Consider the following 19,150-nt stretch of genomic DNA (forward strand, 5'->3'; position numbering starts at 1 on the left):
TTTGTGTTTTGGCTCGAGACTGGGATAGTTCTCCGAGCAGACGAGGACATTGGGACGGTGTTTGAAACCTCACGGCGGCAGTTGACTGAAAACCTTTCCTCCCATGACAGCGACGCAAACCTTCCCTCCCACAACTTGCCACGCCACTAACCTCAGTAAACTTGTCCGCCACCATGTAGCGCACACGCCACGACTTGTCCTCCACGGCCTGGCGCAGGGTGGGCATTACCAGTTTCTCCACCTCGTCACGCTTCAAGAGCTCCGCGATGCTCACGCAGGCTTCGACGGCCAGCAAACGCACGGAATCCTGCAGGAGTAGAACAGCCAGTCAACAACAGGAAGATCCCGACCAGCAGTCTGCATAAAACTATCTCACCGTCACTTTGTCACGTTCAGTATATTTACTTTAAGGCTACGCTGCAGACCCAGGCCATTCAGCCCATCTGCTCAACACCAGTGTTCCTGCACCACACGGGTCTCCTCGGTGAACCAGTATTTATTCCCACACTGACTGAAGTCCCTCATCTCTGGTTCGAAACCTTTGCCCAATATTATGAAAGGTTCCTCTTCCACTAGAGCCTCCTCTCAAACCCTCATCATCTCCCGCCGTCATCACCATATCCTTCTATTCCTCTCTCCCTCTTGTATATATCCAGCTTTCCACTTAAATACATCGACACGGTTCACCTCAACTACTCCCTGTGGAAGTGAGTACCACATTCCCCCACTCCCGGTGGGAGCGAGTCCCACATTTTCCCCACTCTCTGGGTAAAAAGGTTTCTCCTGAATTCCCTGAAACCCTATCTCTCTGAACTTCTACAGCCCCGACAATCCTCTTTTTCCCTGTAACCTCCTCCAACCCCGACAACCCTCCTGATCTCTGTAACCTCCTCCAGCTGCAGCTACCTTCCCCTATCTCGGTAACCTCCCCCTGCCCCTATAACCTCCCTATCTCTGTAACCTCCTCCAGCCCCGATAAATCTCCTGATTTCCGTATCACAGAACATACAGTGCAGAAGGAGGCAATTTGGCCCATCGAGTCTGCAATGACCCACTTAAGCCCTCACTTCCATCTTATCCCCATAACCCAATAACCCCTCCTAACCTTTTTGGACACTAAGGGCAATTTATCATGGCCAATCCACCTAACCTGCACATCTTTGGACTGTGGGAGGAAACTGGAGCACCCGGAAGAAACCCACGCAGACACGGGGAGATTGTGCAGACTCTGCACAGACAGTGACCCAGCAGGGAATCAAACCTGGGACCCTGGCGCTGTGAAGCCACAGTGCTAACCACTATGTTACCGTGCTGCTCCATGTATCCTCCTCCATCCTCCTCGACCCTCCCTATAAGACATTGTGGGAGCAGAATTAGGCCAATCGGTCCATCGAGTCTGCACAGCCATTAAATGTGATCATGATTGATCTGATTTGATAATCCTCAACTCTATTTTCCCGTTGCATCCCCACACCTTTGATTCCCTTACTCATTAAAAATTTGACTATCTCAACCTTAAACGTACTTAACTACCCAGCCTCTACAGCTCTCTGCGGGAAAGAAATCCACAGATTCACTCCCCTGTGAGAGAAGAGATTCTTTCTCATCTCTGTGTTAAATGGGGGGCTCTCCTTACTCTGAGATTCTACCCTCTGGTCCGAGACTATCCCACAAAGGGAAACATCCTCTCAACATCTGCTCTGTCAAGTCCCCCGAGAATGCTATAAGGTCACCTCTCATTCTTCTAAACTCCGAATACAAGCCGAACCTCCTCAACCTCTCCTCCGAGCTTCCATTCCCGGGTCGACCGAGTGAAACCTCTGTGGACTGCCTCCAATGCCACTCTATATTTTCTGACATAAGGGGACCAAAACTGTTCACTGTATTCCAGGTGTGGTCTAACTGGTACCTTACATAATTTTAGCAGGACAACCCTCTTGTGTTCTGTTGCTTCCTCAATTATGAAGGTACACATAGAATACAAGTATTTATTCTTGATGCCGTCTGTTACTGTTAAACTATGGAAGGAGATGTCTGTTCTCTTGTCCATCCTGCCACCAAGTGTCCGCCTCCCGCTGGTCCCCCAATATATATATATCAGTGTCGGTGTCTGGTTCCACCTGCTGGGGGGAGGTCATAGCTGTCCCTACATGTATTGGTCAGGAGCGCTATCATATACACGTATATACATTGGTACTGTAGCCACCTAAAATGGACACTGGGCTAACAAGATGGAGAATTGCTAAGACTGCAGGGAAAAAGCAGTTTAGCCAAGACAGCAGTCTGCAAAGACTAATTAGCATTTTGCAAGCAGCAAAACTAGTTTCTGGCCAGGTGGAAGATCTCAAACCAAAGGTGTTAATGGCAAAACGCTTTGCATACTAATGAGGCAATCCAGATCTAGGCACACACAATGGCAACATTCAGGTTTGAATAGATACTTTAAGTGGATGTCCAGACAGAGCGGCACCAGAAGTATCCACTATAGAAACCGCCCCCTCCATCAAGAAGAAACCCTCACATTGGGGGAAATTCAAAAGATATCGATTAGAATTCGGTCCAATTGATACCTGAAGGTAAAGCCCGCCCCAAAAGAGGCACGGACATTGGGGTCCTATAAAAGATAGACCCCATACATGGTCCTGTCTGCTGTTTTACTTGCTCCGGCTCTACTGTTGCTCTGGCTTTGACCTCGACCCAGAACTTCAACTTGTATCCTGACTCCAGCCGTTGAGCACCAGCCGCCGAACCGTAAGTGACCATACGACGCTCGCTACGCGAACCAGGCCCACTAGACCCCCAGCGACCAGCACGCTCTCTGAAGGTTGCAGACCAAGATCAGAACGAAGGCCTCGCTCCCTGACCTTGCCTGTTCCTGTTTAGTTAAGTATTCTGATCGCTTAGTTTAGTTATAGCTTAGTCCCTTAGCGTGTGCATGCGTATTTATTATATTTGTATAATAAATATTGATCGTTTGGAACTTACTAATCGGTGTATCGTTTTATTACTTTGAACCTGACCTTGGAATATTTGTGAGGTGTCTATACGGCATCTGGCGACTCCTGAGCTGAAAATACACATATAGAGCCTAGCAGTGTTAAGCACACGGCCTTTAAACGGAGGCGTGTTAATACACTCCAATAAACGCGTATTACACCCATAGTAAAACGTGCAACAGTACAACTATGTACAATTATACATAGATATGCCTCTATGCATATCACCACATCCCCCTTCCTTTGGAGAAACATGCTTTTACAATCATGCGACTTAAATATCCCTATTCATGATCACATTTCTGTTTTAACAAAGTAGTATTCGGTCATAGGTTCAGTCTATCAGGCTATCGCCATATTCTGGACGACCGCCTGAGTACCAGCTGGGCTGGTGAGCATGTCTCATCTGCATCAATCACTAATCCTTCCCCTGGCACCAGCGCAGACGCACAAGTTGCCCCAATGTGTGCTGGATCTTCTGTGCCGATTTCGATCTTGGGGGTGTTTTCAGACTCGTCTGCTGGGTTGAGTACAAAGGTTCACTGCACCTTGAGCAGAGCTTTTCGGCTTCGGTGCAGAAATGAGCCATCCTGGGTGAGCCCCCTATACGGGCTTGGACCCGCTTGCTGGACAACCGTTGCTTGCCTTGTCCACCCTCCGCCGTCTGGAGTTTTCGATCAATTGTGGGACCACCATGGAGGGCAGGGTGGTCCCCAGCTGCTTGTTCATCAACAGCTGTGCTGGTGATAGGCCATTTACCAGTGGGACTGACAGGTAGCTGAGCAGGGCGAGGTACATGTCTTCCCCGCTGTCTAAAGCCTTCATGAGCAGCTGTTCAACTATGTAAACGCCTTCCCATTCGACTGTGGATAGAGCAGGTTCGATGTGTTTTGTTTTAAATCATACAGGCGAGCAAATGCGTTCCATTCATAATTGCTGAGGCAGGAACCATTGTCTAACATGACAATGGATGGTATACCATGCTGTGCGAAGATTGATTTTACTTGTTGGATCACACAGTTTGCTGTCGCGTTGTACAACTGTGCCACCTCAGGTAGTTAGAAAGGTAATCAATGACAACCAAGTAGTTGCTCCCTCGAAAGTAGAACAAGTCCATCCTGACTTTGTACCATGGGCTGGTAACAACGTCTTCCATCTGCGTAGGCTCCTTGCTTTGCCTGCAGTGGAATTTCTGACAGGTATCACACTGCTCCACCATACCTGCTATGTCCTGCGTGACTCTGGACAGTATACCACCTCCTGGGCTTTGCATTTACATTTCTCAATGCCTAAATGTCCTATGTGCAGCTTTTTAAACATAAGAGGCCGTAACGAGTGGGGGATGACAATCCTGTGCTGCCTTAAAAGCAAACCATCCACCTCACGGAGTTCAGCGCAAATGTTGCAGTAGGCAGGGCAGGAACCTTTTGGCCAACTTCAGACACCTGATCACCTTTTGAAGCATCGGATCCTTGGCCGTTTCTGCCTTGATGAGCTTTGATTTCTCATCCAAAATCAGTAGTGATGGGGCCACCATGTTGACATGTCGTGAACCTCATCTCACCCTGGACAGACTTCATTTTTGGACGCAGCTCTTGAGAGTGTGTCAGCGACAGCCAGAAATTTGCCTGGTGTGTAAATCAAGTTGAAGTCATACCGCTGAAGTTTCATCAGAAGCTATTGTATCCATGGGGGCATCTGGCATAGATTCTTGTGGACTATCGAGTTTTCTGGCAGCTCAAGCTCCGTGACAAGTCCTAGGTATTCTTTCTCAATTTGCGCATACCTGCGCTCGGAGTCCCTCGAGGCATATGCTACCATCAGTCAATCCCCATTCGCACACTGTTGCAACAGCACTGTTCCGATCCTGTCTTGAGATGTGTCCGTGGAGATTTCTGTCTCCTTCGCCGGGTAGAAGAAAGCCAACACAAGCGCCATTGTTAGGGAGAGCACTCTCCATTCCTTCTCATGTTTCGGCGATCACTGGAAAATCACATCTTTCTTAATGGACTCCCTGAGCTGGGACGTTTTGGAAGCAAGGTTAGGAATGAACTTTCCAACAAAGCTAATCATACCCAGAATTCGCAATACAGTAGTCCCCCGTTGTAACGCGGGTGTTGGGGTCCAAGACAGCCACCCGCGTTGCATCCGAGCCGCGGATATCCACGATGGGGGTTTTTTGGCTCTGCAACTTTTTTTTTGGACCGGAAGCATTGGATAAAACCTTCGATCAGAGTTCTGATAAGAACTTACTTTAGTTGACTGCAGAATTATTACATTATGCTACCATAAGTTAAATATAAGTTAAAGTAAGAAAGTAGCACTTCTAAATTTATTTAAAAATCTATGCATGCGCTTCCCATTGTGAGTCTACAGGGGGCGGGGGGAGAGATCAGACCCCCGTAGACTCACAATGGGAAGCGCATGCATAGATTTTTTAATAAATTTAGAAGTGCTACTTTCTTACTTTAACTTATATTTAACTTATGGCAGCATAATGTAATAATTCTGCAGTCAACTAAAGTAAGTTCTTATCAGAACTCTGATCGAAGGTTTTATCCAATGCTTCCGGTCCAAAAAAAAAGTTGCAGAGCCAATATGCAGCAGTGGCTGCAGGTTTGATTGCTATAATAAACTGACAGCATCAATTTCTCCTGGTCCTTGAAACTGTATGAATAGAATCTGCATAACCCACCACCTAGTTCCCTTAGTTCATATTAGGAAACCCACAGAAACTTATCAGGAACGCTGCTCCTCTCTCACTGAATCTCCCTCCAATCAGCCGGCAGTGTCAATTTCAGCAGCCGGCTCACTTTGATCCGGAGAGGGAAGCTGACAGTTGGGGTCCATAAGCCCCCCCGCCATATATTGCGGAGCACGGTATAACGGGTGACTACTGTACATCCTTTTTACCCGTGGCCTCGACATGTTAACGATAGCCTTGATTTTCTCATTATCGCCTTCAATTACATTTTCTCTCCAAGAAATGTGATGGCATCTGCGCCAAATTGGCATTTCACCTGATTAAATTTGAAGCATGTCCCTCACGTGTGGATCCCCAGATTATGACGTCATCCAGATATACACGGACACCCGACAATCCTTCCACTATATGTTCCATGGCCCGATGAAATATTTCCGATGCAGAGATAATTCCGAATGGTATCTGCTGAAACAGTACCAGCCAAAGGGCGTATTAAAAGTGCAGTCTTGTACTTGTCTCATCAAGCTTGAGCTGCCAGAAGCTCTGCGACGCATCCAGTTTGGTGAAGAATGTCACACCAGCCATTTCCTCCCTTTTTGGGATGGGATAGTGCTCTCTTTTAATGCTCGCATTGAGGTCCTTGGAGTCCATGCAAATTCTCAGGTCCCTGTTCCATTTCTTGGCGCATACCATCGAGTTCACCCAGTCCGTGGGCTCTTCAATACGGCTGATGACACTCAGGGTTGTCATTCACTATAGCTCAGCCTTGCATTTCTCCCTCAGCGGGGCAGGAAACGTCTGGGCGCATGCACCACCGTTCTCGAGTCTTCCTTCAGTTGTATGCAGTAGGTGAACGGTAGGGTGCCAAACCCCTGAAATACCTTGTGTGTCTTCGATATGGGCTCCACCGAGGCGGGTCGGGGAGGTGCCAAGTGATCTGCAGCTTACACCCTTTTGACTAGCCCGAGTTCTTCACAGGCCTGAACCCCAATGAGCGATTCACCCGCCATCTCTATCACAGAGAATCGTATTTTGTGAGTTATCTTTTAATGGTGGCATCCAGCTCGCATTCTCCCACACTCGTGATCTAACGCCCATTGTAGCCCTTGAGAATGATTCCTGCCGGTCAATAGGATTGTCCACCTGTCCTCGATGGTTCACAGTTACCTCACTGTGTCTGCAGACGGTGCGCTTCACCTAGCCCAGGCCGGCCAAAGACACGTGGAGAACATGCCAGATTCCACACAGACAGTGGCCCAAGCCTGGAATCGAACATAGGACCCTGAAGCTGTGAAGCAACAGTGCTCAGAACTGTGCTACCGTGTTGCATGCATATTTTTATGTCTGTTCTGGGGCAGGGTTAGCTCAGTTAGCTGGTTTGTGATGCAGAACGATGCCAATTGTGTGAGTTCAATTCCCATACCAGCTGAGGTTATCCAGGAAGGCCCCGCCTTCTCAACCTTGCCCCTTGCCTGAGGTGTGGTGACCCTCACAGCCAGCTCTCCTCCACAAAGGGGGAAGCAACCTATGGTCATCTGTGACTTTGGTGATGACTTTATATATGTTCAAATGCATGTCCGTATGTATGTGTGTTCGGGTGCATCCATGAGGATGGTTCCTTGTTTTAATTTGTTACCTCCTGGAGTTCAAAGACTGCCGTGTTAAAGGTTAAAATGACTCACTCAACGCACAGGTAGAGAGATCTCGCCTTATGCGCCCACGTGTTATGTTCGCTCAATTGATTAAACTTAGCAATGCATTCTGCTCAGGGGGACGGGCAGGATTCAGCACCTTTGAACTCAGCAGGACATTTAATAATAAAAGGTTGGTTTGATCGCAGAGTTACTCGAGGTGCATGTTATACATGACGATCAGGCAAATCTGACTTCTCATTGATGAAAATCAGAGTGCGCCTTAGATTTTGCTGGAGTGTTTTGCCTCCCTAATTTAGTGGTGCACTGAGGCAGACTTTCATCTCTTCCCTTGGCTGGCGAGGTTTGCCCAAAACAGGTTGCTAGTCTATTGTCAGGGGCTTACAGCTTGAGGGCCGCCGCTCCACATCAAGTATGGCTGACCAGGAGTTTCTCCAAAAGGCAATAAGATATAGGAGCAGAATTAGGCCATTAAGTCTATCAAGTCTGCTCCGCCATTCGATCATGGCTGAATACCCGGCAACATCCTGGTAAATCTCTTCTGCACCCTCTCTAAAGCCTCCACATCCTTCTGGTAGTGTGGCGACCAGAATTGAACACTATACTCCAAGTGTGGCCTCACTAAGGTTCTATACAGCTGCAACATGACTTGCCAATTCTTATACTCAATGCCCCGGCCAATGAAGGCAAGTATGCAGTATGCCTTCTTGATTACCTTCTCCACCTGTGTTGCCCCTTTCAGTGACCTGTGGACCTGTAAATCTCTCTGACTTCCAATACTCTTGAGGGTTCTACCATTCACTGTATATTCCCTACCTGCATTAGCCATTACCTCACATTTGTCCGGATTAAACTCCATCTGCCATCTCTCTGCCCAAGTCTCCAAACAATCTAAATCCTGCTGTATCCTCTGACAGTCCTCATCGCTATCCGCAATTCCACCAACCTTTGTGTCGTCTGCAAACTTACTAATCAGATCAGTTACATTTTCCTCCAAATCATTTATATACTACGAACAGCAAAGGTCCCAGCACTGATCCCTGCGGAACACCACTAGTTACAGCCCTCCAATTAGAAAAGCACCCTTCCATTGCTACTCTCTGCCTTCTGTGACCCAGCCAGTTCTGTATCCACCTTGCCAGCTCACCCCTGATCCCGTGTGACTTCACCTTTTGTACCAGTCTACCATGAGGGACCTTGTCAAAGACCTTACTGAAGTCCACATAGACAACATCCACTGCCCTACCTGCATCAATCATCTTTGTGACCTCTTCGAAAAACTCTATCAACTTAGTGAGACACGACCTACCCTTCACAAAACCATGCTGCCTCTCATTAATACGTCCATTTGCTTCCAAATGGGAGTAGATCCTGTCTCGAAGAATTCTCTCCAGTAATTTCCCGACCACTGACGTAAGGCTCACCGGCCTGTAGTTCCCTGGATTATTTATTAACACTACTAACTGTAGCTCCCTTTAGTGGCTACTCTGGACACTTTATTAACCCTTACAGTTCTGATAATACCACAAAAGTCAGTGGGGCATGGGTTCGAGCCTCACTCAGGGACAAGTTTTAGGCAGACATCCAGTGCAGGAAGGGAGGGAGTGCTCCACCGCCGCAAGGTTAGGACAGAGGGAGTGCTGCACTGTCAGAGGGTCAGTAATGAGGGAGTGCTGCACTGTCAGAGGGTCAGTACTGAGGGAATGCTGCACTGTCAGAGGGCCAGTACTGAGGAAGAGCTGCACTGTCAGAGGGTCAGTACTGAGGGAGTTCTGCACTGTCAGAGGGTCAGGACTGAAGGAGTGCTGCACTGTCAGAGGTCAGTACTGAGGGGGCGCTGCACTGTCAGAGGGTCAGTACAATGGGGGTGCTGCACCAGCAGAGCTTCAATGCAGACCAATGTCGGAGGGTCAGTACTGATGGACTGCTGCAATATCGGAGGGTCAGTATTGAGGACCCACTGCACTGTCAGAGGGTCAGCATTGAGATCAGTTCTGAGGGAGTGCTGCGCTGTTTCAGAGTCAGTACTAAGGGAGTGCTGCACTGTCGGAAGACCTGCACTGAGGGAACGCTGCACTGCCGCAGGGTCAGCACTGAGTGAAAATTGCACTGTTGGAGGGTCAGTACTGAGCGAGTGCTGCACTCTCAGATGGTCAGTACTGTGGGAGTGCTGCACTGTCAGAGGCCAGTACTGAGGGAGTGCTGCACTGACAGAGGGTCAGTGGTGAGAAGTGCCGCACTGTTGGAGGGTCAGTACCAAGGGAGTGTTCCACTGTCAGAGGGGGTCAGTACAATGGGGATGCTACACTGTCAGTACTACACTGTTGAAGGGTCAGTACTAAGGGAGAGCTGCACTCTCAAGAGTCGGTACTGTGGGATTGCTGCACCGGCAGAGCTTCAGTGCGGATCAAGCGTTGCACAGTCGGAGGGTCAGCACTGATGGAGCGCTGCACAGTCGGAGGGTCAGTATTGAGGACCCACTGCACTGTTGGAGGGTCAGTATTGAGGCAACGATGCACTATTGCAAATTCAGTACTGAGGGAGTGCTGCGCTGTTGCAGAGTCAGTACTCAGGGAGTTCTGCACTGTCGGAAGATCTGCACTAAAGGAACGCTGCACTGTCGCAGGGTCAGTATGAGGGTGCGCTGCACTTTCAGAGGGTCAAGCACTGAGTGAAAATTGCACTGTTGGTGGATCAGTACTGAGAGAGTGCTGCACTGTCAGAGACCAGTACTGAGGGAGTAATGCACTGACAGAGGGTCAGTACTGAGGGAGTGCTGCACTGTCGAAGGGTCAGTAATGAAGGAGTTATGTACTCTCCTGGGTCAGTAGTGAGTGGGAACTGCACTGTCAGAGTTGCTGGATGAGAGGTTACTCCAAAGCTCCATCTGCCCTCGCGGGGAGTGTAAAAGATCCCATGGTCATTATTTGGAGGAAGAGCAGAGAGGTGGGGGAAGTTTGCCCGGTGTGCTGGGATCAGTATTTATTCCTCAACCAACATCATTAAAAACTGATGATCTGGGTCATTATCATATTGCTGTTTGTGGGACCTTGCTGTGCGCAGGTTGGCTGCTGCTTTTCCTGAATTACATCAGTGACCTCACTTCAAAAATAATATTATTCTTTGTCTATGAATCACTTTGGGATGTCCTCAGGAAGGGAGAGGTGATCGAGAAATGCAGGTATATCTTCTTTTTTGAATTGACAAAGATATTCCAGCTTGCAATTTGAGAGGGTGAGGGGGAGGCTGAGAAACTGTCCGACAGGTACCTGCTCATCAGAGGCCAGCATGGTGAACATGGGGATGATCTCGGACTTTAGGTGCTCCAGTTCGAGGACCTTTGCAAACTCCCCCAGTTTGGCGGCCGCTGCTCGTCGCACCATGGGAGTGTCGTCCGTGCACAGATTCTTAAAGTTTCTGCGAGCGGAACGGGGAGAGGGAGGAGAGGAAGGAGGGGGGGGGGAGAGGAAGGAGGGGGAGAGGAAGGTGGGGAGAAGGAGGAGAGAGGGTCGAAGGAGGAGGTGTGAGGAACAGAGAGAGAGGGATGGGGGAGGGAGGGAGAGGGAGGAGGAGAGTAAGGGAGGAGGAACGGGAGGGAGGGAGGAGGAGGGGAGGGAGGGAGGGAGGGAGGGAGGGAGGAGGGGAGGGAGGGAGGGGAGAGGATAGGGATAAGAAAGGGAGGAGGGAGGAGAAGGCGAGCGAGGGAGCAGGTAACGGCGGGAGGGGAGGAGGAGGGGGAGAGGGAGGGAGGAAGAGGGGATAGAGGAAGAGGGAGGGAGGAGGAGGGGGAGAGGGAGGGAGGAGGAGGGGGAGAGGGAGGAGGAGGAGGTGAGAGGAGGAGGAGAGAGGGAGGGGGGAGGAGAGATGGGGGGAGGAGGAGGAGGGAGATGGAGGGGGAGGAGGACAGGAGCGGGAGGGGAGAAGGGGGAAGGGGGTGGAGGAGATGTGAGGGACAGAGAGGGAGGGAGAGGGAGGGAGGAGGGGGAGGGAGGAAGGAAAGAGGAAGGGGCGAGAGGGAGGAGAAGGAGGGAGGGAGGAGGAGGGGGAAGGATGGTTCGAGGAGAGGAGAGGGAGGAGAAGGTGAGAGCGAGGGAGGAAGAGGGTGAGGGAGGAGAGGGAGGAGGAGCAGGGGATAGGGAGGGAGGAGGAAGGGAGAAAAAAGGAGGGAGAGAGGGAGGGAGGAGGGGAGAGGGAGGGAGGAGGAGGGAGAGGGAGGGAGGAGGAGGGGAGAGGGAGGGAGGAGGAGGGGAGAGGGAGGGAGGAGGGGAGAGGGAGGGAGGAGGGGAGAGGGAGGGAGGAGCGGAGAGGGAGGGAGGAGCGGAGAGGGAGGGAGGAGCGGAGAGGGAGGAGGAGGGGGGGAGAGGGAGGGAAGAGTGGAGTGGGAGGGAGGAATGTCATGGAAGAGAGGAGAGGAGTGGGAGGGAGGAGGGGTGCGGGAAAAGGAGGAGGGAGAAGGCAGGAGGATGAGGGGAGAGTGAGGGTGGAAGAGGAGAGGGAGGGAGAAGGAAGAGAGGAGCGAGGGAGGAGGGATGATGGGGGGGAGTAGGGAAGGTGCAGGAGCAGGAAGGGAGGAGGAGATGAGGGAGACAGGAGTCAGAGCGGAGGGAGGGAGAAGGAGGGGAGAGGGAGGAGGTGAGGCAGAGGGAGGAGTTGGAGAGGAGGGAGGGAGGGAGGAGGAGGGGAGAGGGAGGAGGAGAGGCAGAGGGAGGAGGAGGATAGAGAGAGGGAGGTGGGAAACCACATCGGAGGGATGTGAAGTTTTGAGATGGAAAATAAAATCAAGTGACGAAACAGATGTGGTTGAAAACACACAGCACAGCTGTCAACACAAAATAGTTTCAGTTTCCAGCAAAGACCTTTCCCTCAGAGTATTTGCAGCAGAGAAACAGGCAACTGGGATCGAGTCCCACATTCTCCCCACTCCCTGAGGGAGTGAGTCCCACATTCTCCCCACTCCCTGTGGGACCGAGCCCCACATTCTCCCTGATTTCTGTGGGATCGAGTCCCACATTCTCCCTGCTCTCTGTGGGATCGAGTCCCACATTCACCCCGCTCCCTGTGGGATCAAGTCCCACATTCTCCCTGCTCTCTGTGGAATCGAGTCCCACATTCTCCCTGCTCTCTGTGGGAGGGAGTCCCACATTCTCCCTGCTCTCTGTGGGAGGGAGTCCCACATTCTCCCTGCTCTCTGTGGGATCGAGTCCCACATTCTCCCCACTCCCTGTGGGATCAAGTCCCACATTCTCCCTACTCTCGGTGGGAGAGAGTCCCACATTCTCCCTGCTCGATCAAGTCCCACATTCTCCCTGCTCTGTGTGGGATCGAGTCCCACATTCTCCCCACTCCCTGTGGAAGCGAGCCCACATTCTCCCTGCTCCCGAAGGGAGCGAGTCCCACATTCTGCCTGCTCCCGAAGGGAGCGAGTCCCACATTCTCCCTGCTCTCTGTGGGATCGAGTTCCACATTCTCCCAACTCCCAGTGGGAGTGAGCCCCACATTTTCCCCACTCCCAGTAGAAGCGAGCCCCACATTCACCCCACTCCCTGTAGAAAAGAGAGTTACACATTTTCCCCACTCGCAGTGGGAGTGAGCCCCACATTTTCCCCACTCCCAGTAGAAGCGAGCCCCACATTCACCCCACTCCCTAAGGGATCGAGTCCCACATTCTCCCCACTTCCTGTAGAAAAGAGAGTTACACATTTTCCCCACTCGCCAGGGGAGTGAGCCCCACATTTTTCCCACTCCAGTGGAAGCGAGCCCGACATTCTCCCCATTCCCTGTGGGAGCAAGTCCCACATTCTCCCCGCTCCCTGAGGGAACGAATTCCACACTCTCCCCATTCCGTTTAGAAGAGAGTTCCACATTCTCCCCACTCTCTGGGTAAAGAAGCTTCTCCTAAAGTCCCAGTGGGAGCGAGCCCCACATTATTCCCTCTCCCAGTGGAAGTGAGCCCACATTCTCCATGCTCCCGAAGGCAGCGAGTCCCACATTCTCCCCACTCCCTGGAGAAGAGAGTTACACATTTTCCCCACTCCCAGTGGTAGTGAGCCCCACATTTTTCCCACTCCCAGTGGAAGCGAGCGCCACATTCTCCCCATTCCCTGTGGGAGCAAGTCCCACATTCTCCCCGCTCCCTGAGGGAGCGAGTCCCACATTCTCCCTACTCTCTGGGTAAAGAAGCTTCTCCTAAATTCACCATTGGATTTGTTAGTGACTGTCGCATATTAATGGCCCCCGAATCTGGTCTTTGGTCTGGCACCAATTAGCTGCCACATTTCGTACATTACAAAAGTCACGATGCTCCATCATCAGCTGAGAAGCGGTATGGAAAATCCTGAGGTGGTGAAAGGCTCTAGAGAAATTAAGATCTATCTTTTGGTCGAAATTCTCAAAGCACTGACCTGATCCTCATCCAGAGTGGGTGGGGGCTAGGGAGCTTCAGAAAATAACCACCATACACCTAACATCCACCCCTCCCCATCCACCAAATTGGTGCGGGACACCTGGATGGACACACTTGTGCTGCACGATACTTACAGTCTCAGCTCTGCCTGACGGAGTTGGGGACTCGCTGATAACACACGCTGAAGAGGCCGCAGGCCGATGTCCGGGAGGTGAACCAGTCCCCGCTGGCGAGGGCGCTTCACCAGCGGCACAAAGTGCCGCTCCAGGTCGGGGGACGAGTGCTCCTTGGAAATGACGCGCAGTGATTCCACGGCCTTGTCCCGCACCACAGTCTCCTCCACCGTGGCCAGGCTTTCGAGTGGAGGCTGATTCGCGGGCAAGAAGGAGGCGGGGTTAGACGTAATGACGATCCCAATACAAACTTTACCACACAGCATACTCAGGAAATTGTATTGTCTGTATCGCAGAGGCATACTCGAGGGAGTTTGAATAGGGATGCATCTGTTCCTGTGTAACACGCTCAAGAGAGCCAATGGGCCTCCTCCTTTTCCTGTGTAACAGGCTGGAGAGGAAGAATTGGTTCCCTCCTGTTCCTATGTAATAGGCTCGAGGGGTAGAATGGATTTCCTGCTGTTCCTGTAAATGGGGTCGAAGGAGCTGAATGGGCCTCCTGTGCCTGTGTAACAGGGTCAGGGGGCTGAATGGGCCTCCTCCTGTTCCTGTGTAACAGGGTCAGGGGACTGAATGGGCCTCCTCCTGCTCCTGTATTACAGGCTCGAGGGAGATGAATGGACCTCCTCCTGTTCTTGTGGAACAGCGTAGAGGGGGCTGAATGGGCCTCCTCCTGTTCCTGTGTAACAGGCTCAAGGAGCTGAATGGGAGCTGCCACCTGTTCCTGTGTAACAGGCACAAAGGGGCCAAAGTAGCCCCTAATCCTAGTTTCTCCAGTTTGGGGTCTGAGGATAGTGTTGCACACTTGCTGAGTTTCTTAGGCTGGATTGTTACCCAGCCTGCTCGAGGTAAGGGCCAGCATTTCAATAAGCTTTGAATTAACATTTTCTTTGGAGCAGTCCGCCTGCATGTGGCGATTTCTCATAAGTCTCAGCTGTCCTTCATTGATGAAGAATTGTCCCCCGCCCCTTAGCACCGTACTGCAGGAGCGAAGACCTCGCCAACTCACCAGCAAACAGTTCACAAATGCTGGGCCTTCCCACCAGGGCAGTGAACGATCCCAGCTGTTCAGCCAAGGCCAGCAGCACCTCATCCTCATCGTATATCGTGTCTGCAATATAAAAGCGGAACAGGAATCCAACCTGAATTAAATTAGGGAACTAGGGTTTGTTTCTGCTGGACACTGTAGAGGAGCCATGATCGACTTACGACCTTCGGCAGAGCATACTGGAAGCACTGGGCACAGTTTCTGTCTCCATATCCCTTGATTAGACCACACTTGGGAGCACTGTGCACAGTTCTGTCTCCATATCCCTTGTCGGACTACACTTGAGAGTACTGTGCATAGTTCCAGTCTCCAAATCCCTTGGTTAGACCACACGGGGAGCACTATGCATAGTTCTGGTCTCCATCTCTCTTAGTTCGACCACACTGGGAGCACTATGCATAGTTATGGTCTCCATATCCCTTGGTCAGCTCACATTTGGAGCACTGTGTGCAGTTCTGGTCTCTATATTGTTATGGGCCAGGGTTTTGGAAAATTCCAAAGTATATCATGGAGTTCACCTGACCGACAACTGTTTATTGATTTTACTTACGATGAGCACAAGAACCTAGCTTTCAGGTATTCTTCAACAGAACCCTTAAGCACTTTTAATCGAAACAAACTTTATTCTATGAATTTAGTTAACATTTTTATAAACCCACGCAGTAAGCATTTTTATCAACTACAACATAAATACCCCACAGAGCTACAGTAATCTATGTATCACTCTTAATAAATTCTCCACTTTAAGTGTTCCAATTTAATAACAAGATCCCATAAAAAGTACTCCCTTTTCAAAGGTGTGGCCCAGCACACGGCAGTCTTAATAACTTTAAGACTGTGGTATGGATACTCTTTCTTCCTTTCCAAAACAACAGGTTTGAATTCATTCCAGAAAACAGTTATCTCGTTTAAGTTCTGAAGTAATCTGGAAACAGCTTTTAAACTGAAGATAGAGAAACTTCTTTTTCAACCTGTGCAATACAAAACCAGGTCGAACTCAAAAACGAAAGTAAAACTCAGAGCCACAGCCCAGCTCCCCCCTCACACAATTACATCACTGAAGCCATGTGATAAGACAGAAACATTTTGTAAAGGGACACTCACATGACAATAACCCTTGCTTAGACCACATTTGGTGCACAGTGCACAGTTCCAGTCTCCATATTCATTGGTTAAATCTCACTGGAAGCACTGTGCACAGTTTTGATCTCCATATCCCTTGAATAGGACCAAACTCGGGACACTGTGCAGTTATGCTCTCCATATTGAGACAAAGACATAGTGGCACTAGATATTCACAAGGATGATTCCAAAACCAAGAGATTGTAACCACCAGGAAACACTGAACAAGCTGTGGCTCTTTTCTCTGAAAAAGTGAAGGTTGAGGGGGTGACCTGAACAAGGCCTTCAAAATTATTAAAGTATTTCAATGATCGACTAGAGACGATGTGTCCACTTGTGTTGGAGTGGAGTATTACACTAGTTGCCATCAAATTAGACAGTTACAAATAAATCCGTTTGGAAATTCAGGAGAAATTTATTTTTCTCTCTCCCTCGCACTCACCTGTTAGGAACGGAAGGAGCTCAGTCCGAGTCCTTCCACACCCAGAGCTAGAGCAATGGTGGATAGCTTCTTGATGCTGTTGAGACGGAGCTGGAACAGCAAACAGCAAGGTTAAGAATCAACATGGATCATGGCTTTACCTGAGCGATTTAGATGGGAAAATCCTCAAACCTCTAGACTTGAGGGAATACACGGTCTTTCTCTCTGCGAGCTCTCCTCTCAACTGTGCCCGTTTTTACTACCCAGTATCATTCTCAGGAACACAGCTGCACTCCCCTCCCCTCCTCTGCGAGGATAATATACCTAGTACAGGGGGTAGCCACTGGTGCTCCCCTGTTGACCAGTAACTCACCATCAAGAACATCAGGTACAAGAAGCCATTCAGTCTGTTGAGCACTCACCCCCGTTTAGTAAGATTGTGGCAAATTTTAACCAATCTCTCTAACCCTGCCCAACAGATCCCTGCCCCAACAAATCCCTGCCCCAATAGATCCCTGCCCCCAACAGATCCATCACCTCAACAGAACCCTTCCCTCATTGACCCACCACAACAGATCCCTCCCCTCATTTACCACTCCCCAACCGATCCCTCCCTCATTTACCCCCTCCCCAACAGATCCCCCTCACTGACTCCCCAATAGATACTTTTCCCTCACTAACCCCTCCCCAACAGATTCCATTCCCCTCACTGACCGTTTCTCCACAACAGATCCTTCCCCCAAAATATCCCTTTCCAACTGAACTAATCCCAGACAGCTCCCCCTCACTGCCCCCCCACCATTGATAGAGCATTTTACTGAACTTGCCACCTCGTGACCTGTTCACGTGACTCCCCACTGCATCTCCGCCTCACTGACCGCCTCCCTCACTGCCTCCTTCCCCTCCCGTAACCCCTCTGATCCTCCCCACGCTGACCCCTCCCCCTGGACTCCTTCATGTCAGACTCCTTCCCCTCACTGATTCCTCTCCCACTAGCCCCTCCCTCTCACTGACTGCTCCCTCTTATGACTCATTCCCCTTAATAAACCCTCCTCCTCACTGATCCCTCCCCCTCCGACTCCTCTCCCCTTACCTAACCCCTTTCTGATTCCTCCCCTTGCTGACTGCTCCCCCTCACTGACCTCACCTCCTCACTAGCCCCTGCCTCTTACAGACCCCACCCTCTCACTGACCTCCCCTCACCGATTTCTCCCCTCACTGACCACCTCCCCCTCACTGACCCCCCCCCTCACTGACCCCCCCCCCCCTCACTGACCCCCCCCCTCACTGACCCCCCCCTCACTGAACCCCCTCTTTTATTGACCCCTCCCCCTCACTGACCCCTCCCCCTCAGACTCCTGATTCATCCCTCACTGGACCCCTCCCTCTTACAGAATCCTTGGATTCCTCCCCTGACTGGCCCTGCCCCCTCTCTGACCCCACCCCCTCCAGTGAACCCACTCCCCTCACTGACTCCTCCTTACTGACCCACCCCCCTTCTGACCTCCTCCCTCCTGACTCCACCCCCTCAGACTACTCCTTACTGATCTCTGCCCCCTCACTGAATCCTCCCTCAGACGCACTCCTTACTGATCCCCGCCCCCCTCACTGACTCCTCCCTCAAAATCCTCCTTACTGACCCCACCCCTCACTGACTCCTCCTCCCTCAGACTCCTCCTTACTGACTCTCCCCCTCACTGGCCCTTCCTCTCACATTCCCACCTGACGCTGGAAATAAATATTTCTATTTCCCTATGTTGCTGTGGGCATTTATTTGAGGTGCCAATGTGTTTTTATTCCCACTCTCTTCTCTCACCTGGACATCTTCATTCCGCAGCTCGTCGATCAGCACGGCGATGGGATAAGAGAATCATCACCAACCGCAGAGGAGGCCGCCATGGCACCTCCTGGGGATCCTGGGGAGAGGGGGCGAGGCCCTGGGCGAGGGCGGGACTTCTGGGGAGAAGGGCGGGGTTCTGGGGAAGGGTCCAGGTGCCTGCAGAGAGGGGACGGCCTTAATCGAGGGGATGTCCGAGGAGAGGTGGGGGCGTGAGGATGGGCGCACCCTGCACTATGTGTTAATGTGCCTGCCGGGAGAAGGCGGGACCTGCGAGGAGGAATGGCAATGGCTCGCCTGGGCGAGGGAGCGTGGACGGGCTGTCAGCTTGGTCCGTGTCTTCAACGGTGCAGCGGCTTTGACCCTGCTTCGATCCGCCACCCCCGGAAATAAAACCCTGACGCTTCGGCGCACTGGCACCTCCCAGAAACACGCGTTGACACCTCTTGCCGGTGTCTCCCGCGCGTGCGCCCTATCCTGCGCCTCGGCGGGACAGCAGTGGCGGTCGGCTATTTGCGCATGCGCATTCCGGCGAAACCTGCGGATGGTGAGCGTTGCCAACCTCCCGGAATCCCCTTTGGACCAGGTTGCGTCTCGAATTTCCCCCCCAACCTACTCAGAAAATGCCACAAGGAAGCATTTTCCTTCAGTGGTCTCGTGGCATGAGTTATAAATTATAAATATATTGGATGGAAGCTGCCCAGGCAAGATGTTGACAGTAGGCGAGCAGCATCCAGTCGATGTGGGCATGCCCTGGCTTCATGAGGGCAGTCACCTCTGCTGACCAAAGTGAG

The 19,150-nt window shown here is 51.2% G+C and overlaps 1 pseudogene; it reads right to left on the reverse strand.

Moving 5' to 3' along the window:
* LOC119974831 overlaps nt 1-18,827 on the reverse strand; it is a 70,094-nt pseudogene extending 51,267 nt beyond the window's left edge.
* Nucleotides 18,828-19,150: the final 323 nt, after the last annotated feature.

This window comes from Scyliorhinus canicula, chromosome 12, assembly GCF_902713615.1.
Source record: "Scyliorhinus canicula chromosome 12, sScyCan1.1, whole genome shotgun sequence".
NCBI classification, from domain to species: domain Eukaryota; kingdom Metazoa; phylum Chordata; class Chondrichthyes; order Carcharhiniformes; family Scyliorhinidae; genus Scyliorhinus; species Scyliorhinus canicula.